The following is an 8,189-nucleotide window of genomic DNA, read 5'->3' on the forward strand; positions in this document are numbered from 1 at the left end:
TGCTAACAAAGGGGAAATGCGTGGTCATTTTTTTTTTTCAAATTTCGAATTTTATTTTTAAAATCAGTAATAATTATACAGTTTAAGAATAAATAATTATCTTAGCGCGGTATTACTGATAGCTTATATTAGAATAGTCACTAGTAGATCTTAAATTTACAAAAATCCTACACACACGTAACTGCTGCACGCTAGATCCATTTTGTCAAAAATAGGGCGGGGTAAGACACATTTGACCTGTGTAAAAGTGTTGGCCTCCTTCAGTCGTACAACGACTAAGGTTATTCTCGCAGAACACTTTTTCATGTATATAACTGTGGAGACACTCCAGTCCACATTTTACGCAGGTTAAGGTGGCATATTTCGCTTTGTTGGTCTATCTAGATGAGCCGGACATTTTCGTGTAGCACGCTTAATTTTCCAGAGCTGAGGTCCATGATTTTTCACTGTCCATACATTTCTTGGTCACCATCTCTCTCCACGTAGTGCGTTCTAGGGCTATGTCTTCCCAGTATCAATTTTCACTGTTTTGAGGTCCCGTCTTATCTTATTTTATATAATACAGACGTTACTTCAAAAAAAAAAGATGATTACGTCATACACATCATGCATTAAGTCATGCATATTAACCAGTGACCTAAATTCTGCCAAGTCACTGGTTTTCCTGGCTAGCTCAGGCAACCGTTTTATTACATCCAGATCTAGATTTTTCCTTGACAAATGTTATTTGTTCGCTACTCAATACAAGGCAGTCTTTTCATCATTTATAGCAACTAGTCAACGTATCGAGACATCGACTATACACGCTAGGCCTATCTGACCAATCCAACACACGAATGGTCTACTGTCCAACTTTTAGTGTTCAGTTTAGAGCAGAGAGGGAGGGATGTGGATGAAAGTGTTACATTTTTTCCCTAGGGCTGATTACCCGAATGCTCTGAGCATATAACTGTCTGTGTAGATCAATAAATCTAGATATCAATACGGCAAACTATAGGATCTATAGGCCAACGCTTTCGAACCATCTGTCAAATGTTTAGGCCTATCTATAATATATCTGTTTAAGTTGAAACTATAAAAACAAAGATTCTCCTGTTAGTAACAAAGTATAGTTTGGTGCTAATTAATTATTTAAAACCTCTAAATATTTTGTGGGAGGGATTGCGAGCCGATTTATTAATAAAGAATCCTGACAAAGACCGCGAACAAATACCAAGAATTTAGCGGAGTTGCTTTACGAGATTCACCAACCCCACTTTTAATTATTTTTTTTTACACTCGCCTTGTAATTGTTTTAACTGCATTCTTCTTTCAAGCAACATTTCCTCCACTACTGCTAGCAAGCACTTATATAAACGCACTTTGTTGTGTTTCATATTATCGTTTAATGTTTTTGTATAGTTCCTTAAAATAGACACAATTTCTCTGCGAATCAAAAACGTCGGGTCAACCCACACATGCTTAAATTAAGAGCATGGTTCCACCCGAGTGGCTAAGAAGACTGCCCACAATGCAGATAGAAGTTGACTGTGTCACATTTGATGTCAAGGACACAAGGCGGGAGAGAAAATTTCCGAAACTTAATAAGCTGATTAGTCCCTTTTAAATCTTTTGGAAACGTATAATTACCACAGAATGAAAACCACGAATAAAGAATCGAGATGCCCCAATTTTTTTGACATGTTGATATTCGATTTAATGTTCGGTTCGGTCGGATCTAAAGTTCGGTTTCAAGTTTAGTTGGATTTTATGAAATTAAGCTATAGCAAAACCATAGACTATATATTACATGGACTGCCAACTCTACGCACTAAGCCTATATTTTTCAATAAACAAGTCCCGTTCACGGAGGCGTCCTTGGTTGCGTGGTAAATTGACTTCCGGTAGATTTTTTTTTTACGTATAAAGAAACCATTCTCGAAGATTTTTACCACCACTTTTACAGCAAATCATGAATGGAAACTGAATTGTTAAAGAAGATGTTACAGAGGTAAGTGTGCACAAATCAATTTCTGACTTAGATCTATAACTGTAAAGCTTTATAGCTGATTTTCTTAGCCAATATAGACTAATTAGCCAAGCCTGTATTTCGTGTATTTTCTTGTTTACGACATTGATTGAATTGAGGTTCTTGTGAGAGCATAGCCTATATATATATATATATATATATATATATATATATATATATATATATATATATATATATATATATATATATATATATATATAAACCAAATAGTAAGACTTATTCAGAAGGATAACCCGGTAAATTTAGATCTATATGCTCTTACTATAATAGGCTAAAATGACCTTTCGTTTATAAGTTGTAAAAAAGTCCTATAAATTATGTGTAGGCCTAAAGTAAAAGTAATAAGTCTAGATGTAAAGTTTTCTCCGAGTTGAAAAATGTAAGAAAAGTATGTTTGGCATTTAGATGCTGTCGTTGATAAAATAGAAAAAGTACATCCTGTGATGTTTTATGGCAAGTTATTATAACACGGTGCAGGACAGGCCACTGTCCTGTTGCCTCATGTTTCTCACGGCTATGGCCAAATTTCGAATCCTGGTGCCCCCGTGCCTCATTTTCTGTTTGACTGCCCCAGACTTGCTGATCTCCGTCTCAACAGGTCAGAACAAAAAATTCTCAATCTGTATGGTGACATGTATGCACTACGCAATACAGCAGGGTTTCTGTCCAGGGCTTTTGCAAGAGAAGATTTGAGCCTCTCAAGCCCTCACTCAAATGGAGTTTGATGATGTTGACTTTTTATGCCCTTTTTCTGTCTTGGTGAGAGTTATTGTAAGACTGAACTATTGATCTGCAGCTGTCGAAGTATTGACTAGCCTTTGTAATAATTACTGCGAAAGGTAGAGAGAGCAGCATCGTCGTCAAACATCAGTTCCCTAATCAGGTTATGTAGTTTCCTCGTTTTGGCCAAGCCAGTTTAAGAAGCCTTCCATCCGATCTACTGTGGATATATAGGGCCTACTCCATCTTCCAAGGCGCTATGAGAGTACAGACGAAACAATTCCGAATAGTGTTGATGGCCAAAACCCATCCTTGTTTTACCCTGCTCTTGATAGATAATACCGGTACCTAAAAGTCTTAGATGAAGAGCTGTCAAACTTTACAGTTCATATCATGTGAAGCTAACAGTAGTTTCAATAGCTTATTTGGACAGACAATTTTCACTAGTAAAAACCACTTCTGCTTAGTGTGAGCATATTGCTAAATGAAGTTCATATTTCTATTACTTTCTACTCAAGTCACCAAAGAGAAATTTTATTTAAAGCGAAAACTTTTTATAATGCATTTTTCGTTGTTTTTGTTTTTTTTTTACTTAAGGAGCATACTACTTCCACAAACCTGATTTGATTGTCACTAACTTTCAAATTGAAAGGGATCTACTACAAGTGAGATTTTTTTTTACTTTCTCCAATAACATTCTGTTATCAATACATGTATCACTTTAAATTACTTGTAATTGTGAAATAATAGGTAAAAAATCTCCTTAAGTACATGTTATATTTAATCCTATGCATAAAATTTATTTACATAAAAAAAAATCATTAAAGCAGGCCTAATTGTAGAGAAAAAATTATTTCTTGTGATTGCATTGAAATCAACTTTAAAGATGCTGTCCATTGTTGTAACATAAAGTAGTCTTACATTTTTTAATTAGCAAATATATATATTTATAACATGTCTAAACTAGTTTGAATTTCTTTTCTTTTTTTCTCAGCTGCTCATGAATTTCGAGATTTTACAGCTAATAGAGGAACAAATTTTATCTGCTTCCACTTAGCCAAACAGCATGTAAATATGCTATTGTAATGAGTAGAAGATATTTGTCATTTAGAGTATCATGCAACAGCTAATTATCAGTCCACACATTTCAAGATGAGGAAAAGAACAGTATAAGCTACATTCATTGATGCATTATTTATACAAAAATGTATAGTCAACCCAGTCATCACTCCATTTTTTTATGAAGCCAGTTACAGTTACCATGAAGGGATGAAATTTCAGATAATATTTTGTTTATTTCATGAAATGAGAATAGGCCTACATCAGAAATTGAGATGGTCATCTTCAGTATTTAATGTTTCATCTAAAAATGATAATTATATTAATACATATTTGATGTACAAACAAATGAAAACCATTCAAACACTTTTTTTTTGTGAAGTATAGATGATTAAACTTGTAAGTGTCTGAACAATACTACATCGACATTAACTTATTATTATAGACTTTTTACAGGAATGTATCTTAAGCTGGACTGAAAGAGAAAGTTGCTATAATTTAAATAATAAAATTTAATAGTTTGAACATGTAACTAAAAATTGAATAATGCTAACATTTATTGACAAGTGAATATTGGTAATGATGTGCTTTCTATTTTAATAAGTCAATAATATTAGTAAGAACAATATTATCTTCCCCTTCTTAATATTATAAACACAATATTTCCTGAAAAGATTTTTTTAAATTATAGAAATAATGCTCAAGTCTTCAGAAATGGTAGTTTTCAGAATCATCAAATCAAGGACAACATAGTATTCATGAACTTCCAGCTATCAGCAAGCTCCTAGTAGGTATTATGGAGCACATTCTCCTTCAACTCAGAGGATCACAGGCACTGGACAAATTCTAGTACTGTTGATGGAATAGAAACAACATACATTAAATTCATAACAAGTCACCAATTCAATCTTAGTTTCATATAGTACCAAACTTCCATATGTTCAAGTCCTTTACGGATAAAATCAATTCTGAAAACACCTAACAAAACAGTTCCTTAAAAAGTATATTAGGAGTATAGTAAAGTATATTAGAGGTTTTACACAAAAAATGCTATGGGAACATATTATGAAACTAAAATATTACAAAAAAAAAGGAATAGTATAATAATAACAATATTTAATCTTTGACATTATATTCAGTAATATTATGAAAATTTAATGAATGATTAAATGCACTTGAAAGTGAAGGGAACAGATTTTTAAAAAAATTCAGGAAATTTTCTGCACAAGCATGCTGAGGTAACCCAAATAAAGAGAGTCATTGAATATTGTATTGAGTGTTAGAAACATAATTTTTTACTGCATACATTAAATTATAAACATATCTTTGCAAATTTAAAGGGAGAATTTGAAGACAGCTTTTATTCTTTTTGCACTAAGATAAAAGTATTAAATTTTAAGCTGCCCTACTTACTGAAAGGAGGCCTGGTGGCTTAGCGGTAAAGCGCTTGGCTTCCGAACCGGGGACCGGGGTTCAAATCCTGGTGTAGACTGGAATTTTTAATTTGAGTCTGAGTCCACTTAGCTCTAATGGGTACCTGACATTAGTTGGGGAAAGTAATGGCGGTTGGTCACTGTGCTGGCCACATGACACCCTCATTAACCGTAGGCAACAGAATGGTCAGAAACAGATGATCTTTACATCATCTGCCCTATCGATCACAAGGTCTGAAAGGGAAACTTTACTTTTTTTTTTTACTTACTGGAAGTTTCGTAGGAAGAGTTTCTGGCATAACAAGTGAGTTTTGTGGCATTCATCCTATTGATAAACTCTTAGAAATAAGAAAGCATCATTTCTTCTTGAAATATACATCTGCGGAAAAGAAAAGAACAATTGCTTTTAATGTGAGCAATAATAAAATTCTAATTAAATTTTAAAAATCTCCAAAATATTTATAGTGACTTAGTTCAAAGAATTATGTAAAGACTTTCTTTAAGCATTTTCTCAACTCATCTGACATCCTTTTCCACCAAGATAACTGGTTAATCTGTATTTCTAATTGAGAATTGTTGCATAATATATTTAATTCTTATGCAAGAAAGTATAATTTGAAGGAAAACACCTTAGATAACAAAAGAGTGGTATTGGCCTGCATGAGAAAATTATCACTTTAGAAATACCCTGCACAGGCTGGAGGGAATATAATATGTTTTATTTACAACATAACAACAATATTGTGTAAATATTCACCTATAAGTTAGCTTTAAATAAAATAGCACATGGATTCTTACAATTAAAATAGACTTACATAACGTTTAAAAATAAATGATTAATTACTTAAAAACTTACTGTTAAATGTATTTATACAGCTTCTGGCACTGTGTGAAAAATCAAACAATAAATCAATAAGAGCATATTGTGGCAGTATCTGGGTAAATACTTGATTCCACACATTGAATGGTAGCAATAAGAGCCCTTTGGGTACCTTTCAACATCCTTTGTGTACTTCTTTGGTAGTTAAGAGAAAAGTTAAGATCTAGATCTACAGTGAATAAATAGCACAATTTGGTACCTATTGCCTACTAGAATATGTGAGAATAATGAAAAACGAAAATAGAACCGATTAGAATGTCTAGTCCAATCTAGTACAGTTGTTTATATCTAGGCAAGATATGAGTTGTGATCAAAAGAGCTAGATCTAGTACATGAGTAGGGCCTATGTTAATGGGCATGGCTGTAGATAGTAGTATTGCTCATCAGAAACATTAAATCTGTAGTGTATAAATCACAAATGGGAATAGATCTAGATACAGATTCTAGATCTAGATCTTATAACTTTGTCTTTATTATAAGTATAAGAGTCTATGTCTATTATTATCATATAAAATATAGACATAAACTAGATATAGATTAGAGTCGTTAGTAAAGATAAAGTAGATCTTCAAATAGTTTAAAGAACGATCTGTGACACTGTGAGCCAAGCACTTCCATTCATGATTCACATATGAAGAAGCTAAGGCTAAGGCGCCTAAGGAAGACGAAGTTTAAGTTAACAAGTCAGGAAGTCAGATTAAAATTAATCATCATGATCAAGGTAAGATGAAGCTGAACATCTAGACTTGAAATTATCCTAGATCTAGTCTAGAGTCAACTAAAGCTAGATTCTATATAATAGGGGGCCTATATAGATTCTATATCTTCATTCTCTGGGTTTATCAGACACACAAAGATGATGAATCTAGAGACTCGACGTTCATAATATTTTTAGTCATAATTTTGTTAAAAGTACTATAGGCATAGCCAGATTTTTTATAAAAACAAATTATTATTTTACAAACTTAAAAATGGGCATTTACATAAATAGTGTTTAGTGTTCTATTATATATATATATGTATATATATATATATATATATATATATATATATAGTAGTGTAGTAGTGTGTTGTGTGTAAGTTCGTATTTGTAGATAAAGTTTATAGCCATAGGTCACTACATCTGGGTGAAAGTCTACATGTTTATGTGTACAATCACTTTCTAGTGAAGTAGAGCCTAAATGATTCTAAAATTTTATTGGGCGAATATATTCGAAACAATATCAGATCTTTTTATAGCTTTTAGAAGAATTGGATGTTATTTGGGATTCTAGTTAGTTAAAAAAAACCACTAAAAACTTGAAGGCCGAAATTTTTATGCAGATTTTTCAGTTAGTCATACATACATCGTTGATTTTTTTTAATGGTTGATTTTCCATTACTATAGATAAAAATGCACATTATCTTGAAATTAAAATCAAATTGAATAAAAAAAATATTTGTAGATCTGAACAAAAGTTGGTAAAGATGTAAGATTGTAGGCTTAAAATTATTGACTCACTATATTGTTAATTTATTTAGACTGACTCATTCACAGACTTAACTTAGGCCTGTATCACCCATTATATACAAAATTAATAAATGACACTCTCAGAAATGTATTGACTCTTTCAGTAAATCGCTTATCACATTTAAAATATACATTGTAAAAATAATGATAATAATTATCAATTGTGATGAAAAAAAAAAGAAAAACAAATAATCCAAACTGGCAGCACCAATTAGCAGACAATTAATGTCGTAAACAAGAATACACGAAATACAGGCTTGGCTAATTATCTATATTGGCTAAGAAAATCAGTTACAAAGCTTTATAGTCATAGATCTAAGTCACAAATTGATTTGTGCACACTTACCTCTGTAACATCGTATATGACAATTAAGTTTCCATTTATAATTTGCTGTAAAATTGATGGTAAAAATCTTCGGGAATAGTTTCTTTATATAGTAACAAATTCTACCGGAAGTCAATTTACCACGCAACCAAGGACGCCTCGGTGAAAGGAACTTATGCTTAGTTTCCTTAGTGTTGGCAGTCCATGTAATATATAGTCTATGAGCAAAACTA

At 32.3% G+C, this 8,189-nt stretch overlaps 2 long non-coding RNA genes across 2 annotated transcripts; one reads left to right on the plus strand and one right to left on the minus strand.

Annotated features, from left to right (window-relative positions):
• The first annotated feature begins 1,777 nt into the window (after positions 1-1,777).
• Positions 1,778-4,225, plus strand: LOC129928622 (uncharacterized). Its single transcript, XR_008780074.1, has 3 exons — positions 1,778-1,990; positions 3,347-3,414; positions 3,744-4,225. It is a non-coding gene; the product is annotated as an uncharacterized LOC129928622 (long non-coding RNA).
• On the minus strand, positions 3,925-6,546 carry LOC129928619 (uncharacterized). Its single transcript, XR_008780069.1, has 3 exons — positions 6,098-6,546; positions 5,511-5,620; positions 3,925-4,660 (listed from the first exon to the last, which is right to left on the minus strand). It is a non-coding gene; the product is annotated as an uncharacterized LOC129928619 (long non-coding RNA).
• Between the last annotated feature and the right edge of the window lie 1,643 nt (positions 6,547-8,189).

The sequence above is a fragment of the Biomphalaria glabrata genome, chromosome 10 (genome assembly GCF_947242115.1).
Source record: "Biomphalaria glabrata chromosome 10, xgBioGlab47.1, whole genome shotgun sequence".
In the NCBI taxonomy this organism is placed as follows: Eukaryota; Metazoa; Mollusca; class Gastropoda; family Planorbidae; genus Biomphalaria; species Biomphalaria glabrata.